Source organism: Cryptomeria japonica, chromosome 7, assembly GCF_030272615.1.
Source record: "Cryptomeria japonica chromosome 7, Sugi_1.0, whole genome shotgun sequence".
Taxonomy (NCBI): domain Eukaryota; kingdom Viridiplantae; phylum Streptophyta; class Pinopsida; order Cupressales; family Cupressaceae; genus Cryptomeria; species Cryptomeria japonica.
In genome coordinates this window covers 435,027,623-435,044,839 of record NC_081411.1, presented here as the reverse complement: position 1 = coordinate 435,044,839, position 17,217 = coordinate 435,027,623, and positions in this window count along the sequence as shown.

Sequence of the window (17,217 nt, the reverse complement as noted above, 5' to 3'; positions counted from 1 at the left end):
AGATGAAGATAAATTTAATCTCCAATAAGACTATATAGTCTAAAAACCCATTTTAATTCAATAATTATAGTAATCGTTTAAAGTGTCTTTTAATTTAGATAATTTAATTTACACGGGCAAAATTAATTTCGAGTAGCTATTAATCGGCTTGGAAAGCTAATTAAAAATTATTCTTCTAGCATCCATTCTGACCTCAAAATGAAGGGTGCTTAAATTAATCCCTTTAAAATCCAACTTAAAATTTAATGCTCTAATTAAATTAACTAGGGCATGATTAAGTATTTATCACACTAAATACTTTTTTTTAAAATATAAGACTAGGCTTTATTCTTTAAAATTATATATATATATATATATTTTAAACTTCCTATTAGTATATCATATAGAGGTATTTAAATATTTAAAACTCTATAGAAATACATATCCAAATATATAAACATATATATATATATATATATATATATATATATATATATATATATATATATATATATGTATACATATATGTATATATTATAAATATATATATATACATATATATATATACATATATATATACATATATATGTATATATATATATATATATTTAATCTTCTAAAAATTCTTTCCAACTTTATAGCCATTATGCCCTTCAAACCCTATTTAGGGATTTTCTTATTATAAAATGGCCCTAAACTAAATGAGTTAAACATTTTATTTTATTTTATTACCCTAGCCCTACTCGGGCTAGGGTTTAATATATATATTTTTTGTTTAACCCCATGTTGCAGGGCTGAGTTAAGGAAGAGTTAGTGGCGCAAAGGCAGATCAAGGAGAGGCGGGGTTTTGCTTGAGGCGGCTCGGCCATGGCCGCCCACTGTGCATTGCATAGTGTTCGGCCTTGCCGCCTACTATGCAGCGCACAGTGTGCGGCCCCGCCGTCCACTGTGCATTGCACAGTGTGCGGCTCCGCCGGTCACTATGCATTGCACAGTGCGCGGCTTGCCTGCTGTTCACTGTGTGATGCACAATTCTCGGCCCCCATTTTCCCTTTTTTTTTTTTTTAATTTATATATATATATATATATATTTCTCAATATATATTTTACATGCAAATTTTTTTTAAACAAAATAACAAAGGTAAATCATTATGTTAAATAAAATATATATATATATATATATAAAATGGTAAATAAACTTAGGGTTACATTTTCATTTGTTTTGCAGGGTATTTATATGGCATGTTTTATATAAAAAAATATATAAATATATTCATGCTTTCTACATGTATATATATATATATATATATATATATATATATATATATATATATATATATATATATTATAACTTATAGTATTAATTCTTTTCTTAAACTAACATCGAAATCATGGAAGATTCTGATTTACAAATGTAGGAAAGGAAATATAGTAATAAGTCTGTTTAATGGAGGGATATTTTCCAGAACTATTTTGTACTCTATTGATTTACAGAAAACAAAATTATAAAATTATCTTTAAATCTACAATATGCATGCAAACCTAGTTAATGCCTTTCCTATTTATTTTTATTTTAAATGCTTAAAAATGGAATAAATTTACTGCTAAACTATTTATCATAACACATCGGATATATATATTTCTTTTTCTGTACTTAGGAAATACTATTTTAGGAAAACATTATACTTTTATGCAATAAATACATTCATTGATTTTACAACTAATACAACAACTAAATAAACACCCTTTTTTTATATACTTAAAATCTAACAGTAAATACAACTCATATTTTTCTGCAAGTAGAATGAAGATAAAATTCTCAGGATAAAAAGAAGAACATAGATTTAATTAAAACTGATTTTTCCATATTACAAAAAAAAACTATTGCATGCAATTCAAAAGTAACCCCTTTCTAAAAAAAAAAAGAAAATAGAAGTATATCTAGCTTTTTACAACTCTAAAGATATTCTGCAAAATTACAGGATGTTTCTTTATTTAACTACAATAACAATCTCATGTCTATACTTCAAATTTACAACTTGCCTCTCATTTCAACAAATGAGGGTGTATTTCTCCTATCAAAAACTAATAACTGCAAATGAATTTAGATTTCTTCAATAATAATCTTCTGCAACTTTTCACTTTTCCTATTCTTTTCTCTTGACATTCCTGCATAATAAATCACAATATGACCATGGAGTGCTCACCTCCCAGCCTAGGCTAATTGGTAGCCACCCCCGAGCTCGAAGAACCAAGCCCTAGACGGGTAACAAACATGCAAACACATAGAAGACAGGAAACACGAAAATTACAAATACACTCCCAAACTTGGCTACACTGCACCACACTTTGGTGATGACCTTTTTAAGGGTGGTAGTGGACCAATACCCTGAGGAGAACTGCAAGTATGGAAAACAAGTAGCCACCTCATGGCACAATAAATACATCAAAAATTTCAACCCCTTATTCCTTATGCCCCCCCAAAGGCATTCTAGCCTTATATCCCTCCTTATGACCCCCATTGCACAAACAGGCCATGCAGCAAGGGTCACACAAAAATCCCTTGTGATCGCTCTCAAACAAGAGTCTCTCACTCGAGGGTTGTCACTGCTACCACCCACAAGATCCTCTTCTCTCCCAAGAGTAAGAGTTCTTGAGAAAACTCCCAAAAGCACAGACATATCATAATGCAAAATACTAAATGAAAATTCCAAAAAAAACATTCAAGGAAACAGATTCCTTACACCAACATACTTTCAAAACACATGGAAAGAAAGAAGACATTTTTAAAGAATAATGAAACCAACCTTAATCTGCCCAAAGGTAGGATAATATTTGAGGAAGAGCTGCCCAATCCACGGATCTTCTTCTTCTACCCTTAGCCAATTTTTCTATTCAAATCCTTTTCTATTCTATTCAAAATTTCTTTTCAAAAATTCTCTTGTCTCCAAAAATGGAGAGTGGGTGATTAATCTCAAATTTTCAAATTCTTCCTTAAGAAGCTTATCCTCCCAGTTCTCACAAGTTTCTAAAAACTAAAAAGGAAAGTAAGACATAATGGGAAAAAGACTCTCATTTGAATAGGAAAGTTTACAACTAAGATCAAACTTCTAATTTCAATTTTCGCACAACTCAGAAAAGCCAAATTTTAAAGTGTCAAAAAGGTCACTTAGGAGTAGAAACTTGCCTAAAATTACCCCTAACCCTTAGGTATACCTTATGGGCTTTAGGAAACCCTATTAAACTACCCCTAGGTGTTCATTTAACCCATTTTAAACCCCTCTGAAGTTTATTTTCGGGTCAAACATATGTTGACCTCTCCAAAGATTCCTTTCCCAAGGTATTTATGACATCACGTTACATTATTTGAAAAAGCTATAGTTGTACACTTTCCCACCAAGAGACAAAAATAAAACATTTAGACTTAAATCCACACATGTGTCAAGTGACACAATAAAACACTTTTACAAATTAAACATGAAATCGTCTCTTGTGGATTTTACACAATAACTTTAAACAACACTTAACACACATGCAACATATACTGTTACGAATAAAATACAACACAAACAGGGTGTTGTCTCTCCAAATAGACAACCCCTGGCTTACGAACATACATAAGTCTAGGTTTGGTTCTCCATAAATTTTCCATGGTCACATGGTTAATTTCCTGCGCATCTCAATTTACACATTAGTACTTTCAAATATCTACATATAATATAATTTCAAAAGAATAACAATACACATCATTACTTGCATACAATTTACATCTGCACAGATTAAATACATCTCTTATCAAGCAATATCATATAAGCAATTTCATCCTAATTCATATAAACTTAACCATACATCAAAGTTCTATTATCATAGCAAATTCCTGCAAATTCAATAACGACATCTATCCTCGCAATATCATCTTATCTAATAATCATGTAGTGTTCTATCTCATAAAGCATATAAATAAATCATCAAAACATAGCAATGTTATCCAAATCCTGAAATCATATAAGTTCTAAGTTTCAAAATGCATCAAAATAAAGTATCCATAATAGTCTAAATATAAAATCCACTGAAATGTCAGACTGAGTCAAGGTGAGGCCTCACACCCTCCCCCTCTAGGCATAAACTTCCACCTGGAGTTCATCAAAGAGGTGGGGGTACTTTGATCTCATACGTGCTGCGTCCTCCCATGAAGCCGTGACCTCATCATAACAATCCCACTGGACCCTAACCTGGTCCAGCTCTCGACCTCGAAGGGCCAGCGTCCGGCATGCCAGAATGCGAATGGGCTCCAAAGCTAGCTTCCTGTCCGACTCCACCTGCAAGGCATCCCAATCTAAAATGTGAGACTCATCATAGATATATTTTCTCAAAACTGATACATGAAACACATCGTGGATGTGTGACAGGCTAGGTGGCAATGCTAAATGGTAGGCAACTGGGCCTATCCTCTCAAGAATCTCAAAAGGTCCTACAAAGCGAGGTGCGAGCTTAGAACCCTTTCTGTAACGGATTGGACTCTTATGCGGTCACACTCTCAAGAAAACTCTGTCTCCAACCAAGTAGCTACGATCTATCCTCTTTGCATCAGCATATTTCTTCTGTCTATCCTGAGCCTCTCTGAGACGCCGCCTAATCAAATCCACCTGTTATTCCATATCCTGAACTATCTCAGGACCAATAGCAACTCTGTCCTCTATGTGATCCCAACTCAAGGGCGTCCTGCAAGGCCTGCCATATAATGCCTGATAGGGTGGCATCCCCAAAGAAGTGTGATGCCCATTGTTATAGGCAAACTCCACTAAGGGAAGATACTCCTCCCACCGGGTCTGATGATCCATTACGTACATGTGAAGCATATCCTCTAGCACCTGATTGACCCTCTCTATCTGACCATCTGTTTCTGGGTGATAGGCTGTATTGAAATTGAGCTTAGTGCCCATAGCTTCCTGTAATGACTTCCAAAAGGAAGAAGTGAAAAGAGAATCCCTGTCAGAAATAATCTTGCGGGGTACGCCATGAAGTCTAACAATGTCTCGCAAGAACACCTGTGCTACTGCTAGAGTTGTGAATGTAGTATAGACTGGTGAAAAGTGAGCTACTTTGGTCAACTTGTCAACTATCACCAAGATAGCATCATGGCGACGAGAAGACATAGGAAGACCAATGATGAAATCCATGGATATAGTATCCCACTTCCACTCTGGTATAGCATGAGACTAGAGCAACCCACCTGGATGGCAGTGCTCCACCTTTACTCTCTGACACTTGAGGCATTGAGCTACTATCTCAGTAATGAGCTACCGCATTCCCAGCCAATGATACAAATGCCTCAAGTCAGCATGCAACTTTTTAACCCTGGGATGCGCTGCATAAGGAGCTCTATGAGCCTTCGTGACAATGAACTCTTGCAACCCTCTGGAGGAAGGTACATAAATGTTCCCTCTGTGGCGTAACAGTCCATCGGACTCCAAAGAATAATCCACATATTTCCCTTCTAAAGTAACTTGAGATCGTATTACTTGACCAACCTTTGCATACCATCCATCCTCTGGCAAGTGCTGTAGTATATAGTCTCTCAAATCCGTGCCCATAGATATGGTGTAAACCTCGTGACATCTCCTACTCAAAACATTTGCAACTACATTTTCCTTTCCTTTGATGTAGTGAACGTCAAAATCATATTCGCACAAGAACTTCATCCATCTCCTCCGATGTGCTTTAAGGTTCGGCTGAGTGAAGATGTACTAAAGACTCTGATGATCTGAATGTAACTCAAAGTGATGACCTAAAAGGAAGTGTCTCCACCTCACAAGTGCATGCACTACTACTGCAAGCTCAAGGTCGTGAGTGGGATAATTAAGTTCATGAGTCTTAAGTTTCCTAGACTCAAAAGCTATGGCCCTACCATCCTGCATAAGAACTGCTCCTAAACCCTCTAGTGAAGCATTTGTACAAACCATGAAGTCAGCTATAGGATCTGGTACAACAAGGATAGGAGCGCTAGTAAGTGCCTTCTTGAGTTCCTGAAAGGCCTTATCACACTTCTCTGTCCACTCAAATTTCTTCCCTTTACACTGAAGAGAAGTAATAGGGTGTGCGACTCTGAAGAATCCCTCGACAAAACATCGGTAATACCCTACTAAGCTCATGAAACTCCTGACCTCTATCACACTGGTTGGCCCTGGCCAATCTATAATAGCTCTAATCTTTGATGGGTCAACTGAGATCCCATCACCGGAAATAACGTGCCCAAGGTACTTGACCTCAGATCGAAAGAAAGCACACTTCGACAAATTGCCAAACAACTGATTATCCCGCAAACACTGCAATACCTGTTTCAGGTGCTCCTCATGCTCCTTCTCATTCCGAGAATATATCAGTATATCATCGAGAAACACTATAGCAAAATGGTCTAGAAATGTACGGAACACCCCATTCATGAGGCTCATAAAAACTGCTGGGACATTTGTAAGTCCGAATGGGACTACGGTGAACTCATAGTGACCATATCTAGTGCGAAATGCGGTCTTGTGGATATCACTTTCCACTATTCTCAGCTGATGGTATCCTGACTTAAGATCTATTTTGGAAAAGACTTTGGCACCCTGAAGCTGGTCGAATAAATCATTGATTCTGGGAAAAGGATATCGGTTCTTAATAGTTACTTTATTTAGCTATCGATAATCCATACACAATCTGAGAGATCCGTCCTTCTTCTTAACGAAGATGACTGGTGCACCCCAAGGAGATACGCTAGGACGAATATGACCCTTCTCAAGGAGTTCCTCAAGCTGCATTTTGAGTTCATTTAGCTCATTTGTGGTCATCCTATAAGGTGCTCTGGAAACTGGCTCCGCTCCTGGTACTAGGTCTATATGAAAATCAATCTCTGTACGGGGAGGCATCCCTGGTAACTCTGAAGGAAATACATCTGAATATCCCTTAAGGATAGGATGGTCATTGAGCGATGTTTCTTTTTCTTCCTCTTCTCCTCTGTCTTTGATAGTGATAGCAAAAAGCTGACATCCCTTCCGCATGCTCCGCTTAAGCTGCATTGCGGAGATCATACGAAGAGACACAGGCCTCTAAATCTCGGTGATAACTATGGGTGAACCATGATCATCCTCACACTTGATCTTTTTCAGGCAGCAATCCATCTTGGCTCTGTGGGCATAAAGCCAATCCATGCCAACTATGTTTCCGTAAGATCCAAGTGGGGTCACTCTTAGGTCTACTAAAGTGGTGGTCTTGCCAATCTGTAGCTGACATGCCCTAACCTCTGATTCCACTGACACTCTAGCCTCTGAAGCTAATTCCACTTCCCAACTGACACCCTGTCTAGTTGCCACTAGCCTGCAACACTCCACAACCAATGGAGATATAAAGGAGTCAGTAGCTTCTGAATCAAACAAAATAGATACATTGTTACGTTTGATCATACCTATAGATTCGATAACCATGGCCTGATGCTCAGCCTGGCGGTTGTCAACTGCTGTGAATACTCTATGGGACCTGCCCATATCACCAACTATTAGCTCTGAAGCAGCCATCCATTGATTCCCTACCACCTGACCCTGAGGGCAATCCCTCGCCATATGCCCCATGGCTCCACACGTAAAGCAAGCACCCCGTGCCTAGAACTGGGCACCCTGAGGCCTAGAGAAAGCCTGACCTCCTGTCCTACTGGATCTGCTGTACCCACCCCTGGAGGACTATTGAGTCCTCGCTGGCTGTGTGTACTACCCCTATACTCTCTGATCACGTCTCTATCCCTGAGTCTGCCACTGTTTGGGCTTGGAGCCCTACTGATACTATGGAGGCTTTTGCCTCTGGTTTTGTGGTGTCTATTGCGGAGGAGGGGGTTTGGAGAACCCTTGAGAATTTTGGTTGTTTCCTTTCCAATGTGGTTTCTAGAATCCATAAGTCTGAGGTGCGGGATTTCGGTTCTGAAACCGATCCCTATTGTCCTATGGTCTGACCTGAATTTCCTCGGCAATTAGTGCCTTCTCCATAGCAACCTGAAGGCTCTCTGGAGCAGACATCCTAACAAGCCCGGCTATACCGCCATTTAACCCTCTGATGAAGCGGTTTACAAGAAGTTTCTCATCCTTTAGATAATCTACATAAGGCAACAGCTCAAAGAATTTACTCTCATACTGGGTTACTGACAAGCCTTTTTGTTGGAGATCATGAAATTCATCTATATGATGCTGCCTGAAGTGTTCTGATAGGTACCTTTCATGGAACCTCTCTGTGAATATCTCCCAAGTGAGAGTATCAGGAACTAATCTGCATTTGTACTCTTCCTGTCTCCACCAAGTGGAGGTCGACCCTCTCAGTAGATGAACTGCGACACATGCTTTTAGGTTGCTCTTGTAAGAACGCAATGCAAAGCACCTCTCAAGACTCAAAAGCCATGCCTCAGCCTCTACCCCATCGGTAGAACCTCCGAAGGACGGTGGCTGGAGGCGCATGACCTCCCTAATAAGATCCCCTGGATCTCGACGAGCTCTCTCAAAATAAACTGGTTCCACCGCTGGAGGTGGTCCTAGCATATGCATAGACTCTGGCTCATTTCCACCTTGACTCTCTATAGGCATCGGAGCTGGGCTCCTGCTTCGTTCTCTATCAATAGATCTATGACTCCCAGAGTCATGATTTCTAACCTGAGGGTTCTCTGCTGGGATCCTTTCCTGAACTATGCCAATAAGATTCTGTATTACTGCTAAGAGGTCTCGGTTAGGTTCATTTGGCTGTACAGGAGGTGCTCCTGGGTTCTCCTCTGGAACCGATGCCTCCCTCACTACCTCTTCGCGTGCTATACACACACATCTAGGACCCCGTCCGCGCTTGCGAGCTTGTCGCGTTGTCGGAGGCATCCTAAGAGGAAAATAAGGAAAAATAATTAATTAATTTCTTTTAGAATAATATTAATTCAATTAAATTCAAAAGTCTGATAAAATCAATTTAACAAAATAATTTAAATAATCTAAGGCGAAACGTAAGTGGAGTAAGGTTCCTAGTGTGGAAACCTTGCTCTGATACCAAAATGTCATGCCCAAAATTTAGGGCAAAAAAGGAATGATTTTTTTTTTTTTAAATACTAATTAATTAAAAAAGTTTGCTATCTCGACATGCATTAACATGTTGGCCATAACAATATTCGGGCTAACTCTGATACTAACTAAGTATCGAAATTTATAAAAATTTATTTGCAGAAACTAAATGATTTAATTTTATTTTCACCAGATACCTAGTCAATAGATTAATTAAATCAAACTCATTAAAATTAGAAGATGAAGATAAATTTAATCTCCAATAAGACTATATAGTCTAAAAACCCATTTTAATTCAATAATTATAATAATCGTTTAAAGTGTCTTTTAATTTAGATAATTTAATTTACACGGGCAAAATTAATTTCGAGTAGCTATTAATCGGCTTGGAAAGCTAATTAAAAATTATTCTTCTAGCATCCATTCTGACCTCAAAATGAAGGGTGCTTAAATTAATCCCTTTAAAATCCAACTTAAAATTTAATGCTCTAATTAAATTAACTAGGGCATGATTAAGTATTTATCACACTAAATACTTTTTTTTTAAATATAAGACTAGGCTTTATTCTTTAAAATTATATATATATATTTTTAAACTTCCTATTAGTATATCATATAGAGGTATTTAAATATTTAAAACTCTATAGAAATACATATCCAAATATATAAACACATACATATATATATACATATGTATATAGATATATATATATATATATATATATATATATATATGTATATGTATATACATATATATATGTATATGTATATACATATATATACATATGTATATATATATGTATGTGTTTATATACATATATATATATATATATGTACATGTATATACATATATATATATATATATGTACATGTATATACATATATATATATATGTATATGTATATACATATATATATATATGTATATGTATATACATATATATATATATGTATATGTATATATATATATATATATATATATATATATATATATATATATATATATATATATATATATAAGTATATATATTTAATCTTCTAAAAATTCTTTCCAACTTTATAGCCATTATGCCCTTCAAACCCTATTTAGGGATTTTCTTATTATAAAATGGCTCTAAACTAAATGAGTTAAACATTTTATTTTATTTTATTACCCTAGCCCTACCCGGGCTAGGGTTTAATATATTCTTTTTTTGTTTAACCCCATGTTGCAGGGCCGAGTTAAGGGAGAGTTAGCAGCGCAAAGGCGGATCAAGGAGAGGTGAGGTTTTGCTTGAGGCGGCTCGGCCATGGCCGCCCACGGTGCAGTGCACAGTGTTCAGCCTTGCCGCCCACTATGCAGCGCACATGTGCGGCCCCGCCGTCCACTGTGCACTGCACAGTGTGCAGCCCCGCCATCCACTGTGCACTGCACAGTGCGCGGCTTGCTCGCCGTTCACTGTGCGATGCACAGTGCTCGGCCCCCATTTTCCCTTTTTTTTATTTTTTTTATTTAATATTTTTTTTTTATGTATATATATATATAAATATATTTCTCAATATATATTTTACATGCAAATTTTTTTAAAGCAAAATAACAAAGGTAAATCATTATGTTAAATAAAATATATATATATATATATATATATTTTATTTAACATAATGATTTACCTTTGTTATTTTGTTTTAAAAAAATTTGCATGTAAAATACTCAACACACTTAACACACATGCAGCATATACTGTTACGAATAAAATACAACACAAACGGGGTGTTGTCTCTCCAAATAGACAACCCCTGGCTTATGAACATACATAAGTCTAGGTTTGGTTCTCTGTAAATTTTCCATGGTCACATGGTTAATTTCCTATGCATCTCAATTTACACATTAGTACTTTCAAATATCTACATATAATATAATTTCAAAAGAATAACAATACACATCATTACTTGCATACAATTTACATCTGCACAGATTAAATACATCTCTTATCAAGCAATATCATATAAGCAATTTCATCCTAATTCACATAAACTTAACCATACATCAAAGTTCTATTATCATAGCAAATTCCTGCAAATTCAATAACGACATCTATCCTCGCAATATCATCTTATCTAATAATCATGTAGTGTTCTATCTCATAAAGCATATAAGTAAATCATCAAAACATAGCAATGTTATCCAAATCCTGAAATCATATAAGTTCTAAGTTTCAAAATGCATCAAAATAAAGTATCCATAATAGTCTAAATATAAAATCCATTGAAATGTCAGACTGAGTCGAGGTGAGGCCTCATAGGCTTTCTCTTTTATTTGTCTATCCATGCCACATGTCACTTTTGGTTTGCCCGCGACTCCACCTCGACGGCCACTGGACCCGATCTATCTTGCCATTTCATCCGCCACTGGACCTGGGTTCTTCTTCTACGGTCCACCATGTAGCACATCTTGACTCACTTGCAGATCTACCTAGATGACTCCTCATCTGCCACCTTGGCAGTTGCTATGTTGTGGGGGATATAGGTCGTGCAACTTCATCTTGCAGTATAGCGACGACCATTGATCCACTTCGAACTTGCATGCTTATTAACCTCCCCTTTTCTGCACGTGCTTAGTTGCCAAGTCATGGGTTTAAACCAGTGTGCATCTCTACCTTGCGACATAGCGACGACCATCAGATCCTCCGCGATCACCATCCGATCAGTCAAACTTGCTCAATTTTTAACCTCCATCCTCACCAGTCTATTATAAAATTTTGGTTTCCTTGGGATTCACATGTGCATGGGGTCCATCGGCTTCAACCTTCTTCATGCAAAAAGCCTTTTTGTCTTTCGATAGTTATCGTATGGGTCGCTTTGGATTTAAACATAAAATGATATTATCCCACAAACAATGTGGGATAAAGGCTTTTCCTCTGCTAGCACAATACACTTGAAATTTTCCAAAGCCTTTTTCATCATTTTATATGCACAGGTTTGGGGGTCTTGGCGATGCCAGTTAATCTTTGGACATCTCCATTTTCTTCAGCATGCTCCTGCATATAAAACACTCGTAGTAAATGCTCGAATGATAAGAAAAGGGGCATCTATTATAGCACAAAGTATTTTGTAAAAATATGTGCTAACAGGTGGATTTCTATATTTGAGTCAAACTAGACCTAACATCATGAATGTTGTATATCTTGTTGTAAGATTTCAGGCTGATCCTAAGGAAATTCATGTTACTACTGGGAAGAGGATATTCAGATACTTGAAGGGAACAGTTGATTATGGTCTGTGGTATTAGAAGGATGATGATTTCACTTTAAATTCTTATACTGATGGCAATTGGGCATGCGATCTTGATGACCAAAAGACCACTACTGGTGGAGCATTCTTTTTGGGAAACAAGTTGATTTCTTGGGCAGGTAAGAAGCAAGATTCTATTTCTTTATCTACCATAGAAGCTGAATGCATTGCTACTACTAGCAATTGTGCTCAGGTACTTTGGATGAAGAAGATGCTAAAGGATATTAGAGTTGTTTATAATGAGCCTAATGTTATATTGTGACAATTCTAGTGCTATCAATATCTCTAAGAATCCGGTGTTGCATTCTAAGACAAAACATATATCAATCAAGTTTCATTTCTTGAGAGAGAAGGTGAATGAGAAAGAAGTTAGATCAGATGATGTATCTACAAAGGAACAGATTGCAGATATATTCACAAAGCCTTTGCCTACAAATGCATTTGTATATCTGAGAAATAAGTTAGGGGTGATTTCCCCTCCTACTATGAACTAGATGCATTGAGTTGCATCGATCTGGTGGACTTCATTGTCTTATCTTGTTATCCAGATTGATGAGTGGGTGTTGCTGCTCTAGAGGAGTAGTCAATGTGTGGTTCAGTTGTTCAGAATTATTTGAGTGTTTGTTCTAAGGGGGAGAGATTATCTGTAAGCGAGATAATAATGACTTGTATGCATCTTTGGCATTATTGTCAAAGGGGGATAGATGCATGTGAAAAACTGTCTTATCTATCTATTGCAGATGAGTTATGTGTGTATGATCTCAGGGGGATATTGTTGGAGTTGTTTTCTTTCTTTACATTGATTTTTTTTGACATTCATATTTTTCTATCAATTCCAAAGGGGGAGATTGTTGGATATTAGAGTTGTTGGAATGTGTTGTTTTCATTGATGTTAACATAAACCTGTGTTGCAGAGAATTGGTTTGTTGCAGAGAGTTGGTTTGGGTGATCTGTTGCGGATGTGCTGATGTAGTTTAACAGGTTTTGAGATACTTATCTCTAGTTGATTCAGTATGAGTTTCAATGTTTTGGAAGGTGATTTGGTCAAGTTATGTGATCCGGTGTAGTGGTTGGTTTTTTTGTTGATTCTATATTGCAGAGTTGTGATTTCTGGATTGTATTGCTCTAGAATTGATTCCTTATGTTGTGCAGTTTTTGGAGAGTTATTGGGACATTCATGTGTGTCCTGTGTTGGCATGTTGGTATAAATGATGGAGATGATGGTGTACGAGTAAAGGACTATTGGTGATGATATATTGATGGACTATTGGTGATGATATAATTATGATATGATGATTGATGATCAATTGTTTTTGTTGTCATTGATGGCAACCATATTTTTCCATGTTTTTTTATGCTTGGTATGTCATCTAAGTCTACTGGTTAAGTCTAATAGCTAATGGTTTGAATTAGATTAAGTTGGTAAGCAAAACTACCAAGTGACAGTGAGCCAGTAAGCAAGAATAGAGAAGGAGATGGTTGTGATAGAGATTCATGTTGAGTCAGTTGTTGCGGTTTGGAATGTGTTCTTATGGCATCATAAGGATTCAATGACTTGAACCGCATCATGTTTGGAGAATCAAAATTCATGTTTGTAATTGACTGTTGTATAATCAGCTAGGGTTTGAGAACCGATATCAAAATCTTTGATCGGTGATGATTTATGGTTTGGTGGTGATTCTTTTCATGTTCATAAGTTGATGATGACTTGTCAAAATACATGTGAAGAGATAAGATGTTGTTTTGGTGCATATAAGGATCAAATTTCTTGGGAAGAAGTGAAGTGCTTAGCAGAATGTGTTAAGGGTTTGACAGCTTATCAGATCGATGTGCGGTGATGAGTTATGATCATTCAATGACTGTAATTGTCTTGTAATTTTTTGTAATGATCTGTAATAATTTTTAATGATTTGATATAATCTATGTTGTATATCAATTGTAGGTTAGGTTTTTGTAACTGACCTAATTGTAAAGTCTATTTAGGTTGAGTTTTAGAAGGATAAGAGTGTCGGTGACTAGAGAAGAGTGTGTGTGTGCTGAATGAGATTGACATGTCTGCATGAGAGAAGAAGATTGGAGATGACAAGGATCTATAATAGCAAGCTATGAAGTGATGAGTCCAGATTATTTATCTGTTGTTTCCTAATAGTTGCAGCAACATTAAAATCCCCTAACAGGGTAGGTCCTAACAGGCCTAATCTTGTAAATCCCTTCATCAGGTGGCTCATTAATTTGGGTTTAAATCCTCCAAAGAGGTTACTCCTAATAGGGTAAAGCTCCTAACTGAGCTAAGTTATAAAATTCCTTGACCAGGTGACTCCTAACAAGGTCTTCTCTTAACTAGGCATTGTTGTAAAGCTCCTAATCGGGCTAGGCTCCTAACCGAGATAGGCTCCTAACAGAGCGCATTCCAAAAGAGTGCATATTTTGTGGGTACCAATTCCCACTGTGGTTTTTCCCATTTAGGTTTCCACTGTGGATGGATTATGCATTTTATATCTTTACTATATTTTCTTAATGTTGAACACTTAAGTTGCTACCGGTAATGTGCTGGTAAATTTGCATTAAGTGATTGTTTGATCAGCTATCGGTACTGGTTATGAACTATTTTGTGAAGTATTGTGCAAATTGGTGAAAAAGTTTCAATTTATCCTTATTATTGATTCACCCCCCTCTCAGTAATAACCAGATCCTCACAATAACATCCTCAATTTAGGTGGGCCATGATTTGGAACTTCACAAGCGTATCTTTCAGTTTGTTAGTTGGTGTTCTTGAACTATGGTGATGAAATAATGATGATTCTTATTATTCAAGTTGTTGCGGTGGAATTCACATTGCTTGTTGGTGTTATTTGATTGTGTCCTATGTGTTCTAGTGGTGCACATTATTTAAGATTTTATTGGTGCGATGGTATTCTTCATGGTATGCAACATATTCGGTAGTTTAGCATGTTGCAGATGATCTTGGAAAATTAGTTGGTGGTGTTTCATGTTTGAGGATTTGGTTTGGGTCCATGTTATGTCCTTGCCAACATTGTATTGGTCTAGTTATTGATTTATGTATCGTGTGTAATAGCCTAAAAAATGGTCACCTAAACCATGGGTCCCTAATCTCGACAAGATCACCAAGGTCCTAAACAAAGGCAATTAAATCAACCTTGAGCACCTTATTAATTAATTCTTCAATCATTAATGTTACATGGCAAATAAATCACTCTATATTAATTAAATATTTATTTAATTAATTAATCATTCCAAGTAAATCATTTTGATCAATTATCCTATTTATTTAATTAAATATCTTAGCATATTTAATTAATAAATAAATTTGCCATTTAATCATAAAAAAGGAATTAATTTACAAAAAAAGATTAATCACAAAAAGAGGAATTAATCTGTAAAAGAAAGAGTTAAATTGAAAACAAAAGAAAAGAATTAAATTGAAAGAAGAAATCAAACTTAATATATTTCTTTTTTCTAAATTGAGATAACTTGAAAATTAGAAAAGCAATTAAATTGAATTAATCATTTTCTCTAAAATTAAAACTCAAAGCTCTTGAGGAAAGAGGTTCAGTTGCATTGTAAAGGCTTTTTCTAAATAAAAATCTTGAGAAAATTAAAGGAAAGTGCATGGAATATTCCATTTTTATCTCAAGTGCATGGAATCAACTAAATTTATCTTTAATGCAGACTCAAACTTATAATCTGAATACATCCAATCAAGCTATAATTGGAATCCATCTCAACATTAACTTAATTTGATCTCTCAATTATTTTAATTGTGCTTTTTCTTGAGGAATCTCAACCGCTCATTGCTAATCGATCTTGACTGTTGGTCTCTCTTTTGAGTCTCTATAAATGCAACCTTCATCTCTCATTCAAAACACCCTAGAGATCTATTGTTATTGTGCAATTTTTTCTCTGGAGTCATTGAAGATATTGTGCTTTGAGATTATTGCATCTTAGTTTAGATTTTTACATATTTAGTTTAATTATGATTGCTTGAATTCATCTAGCTTAATATTAATTCATCTAGCTTAATCTTGCATACAATTAGCTTATTCTTGTGCTCATATAGATTAAATCCTTCATCTTGGTGTAGTCTAGTCACTGGTATTGCTTAGACAAATCTGAGAGCAAGTCTATGCTCACATCTTTTAGAAGGCAATAGGTTGATTTGTTATGGTTTTTATATTCATGATTATATCTATCTAACCATGCATGCAATGACTTAATTGAAGTGTTGTGTCCTACAGCTTGCAGAATTTATCCACTTTTCACACACATTTTTGGCACCCACCATGGGGAAGAAGACTACATCTTTCAGCCTTGCAGATTAACTCATTTCTATTTTTTAGATTTATTTTTTGGATTTTTTCCGTACAATTTCTACAAAAAACTTGTATGAGTTTTCACAGAGGCGCAAATGAAAAAAGTGTAGGTATCGTACGATCTATCATGAATTATCATACGGCTCAGTGAGAATACTCGTACGGTATTCTGGATTTTGGTATTAAAACAGACTGCATTTTTTAGGATTTTACTTGTTGAATTTTTATGGTACTAATGTTGACCTTGGCTTGTTGTCTATCTTCCTGAGAGATTTTTATAGCCTTACCACTTTTTGCAGAACGCTTGTCGAAGAACATGCCTATCACACAAAAACAATATGACTAATGATTCATTGTTTTTGCAGGTTGCCTGAGGAGATTCAATTGAAGTTCGTGTATTCTTTAAATTCATTTTTTTAGGCACTTAAATTGCTATCTGGTTAATGAACAAATCTATCTTTTGTGTCTTAAGAAAAATATAAGAGGTAGGAGAGTATGCTCTTGTCTGCACAGACAATCAAAAATATAGACCCTCAAAGCTTTTTCTAAATTTGAGATCTATGTACCTTTAGTGGGCAT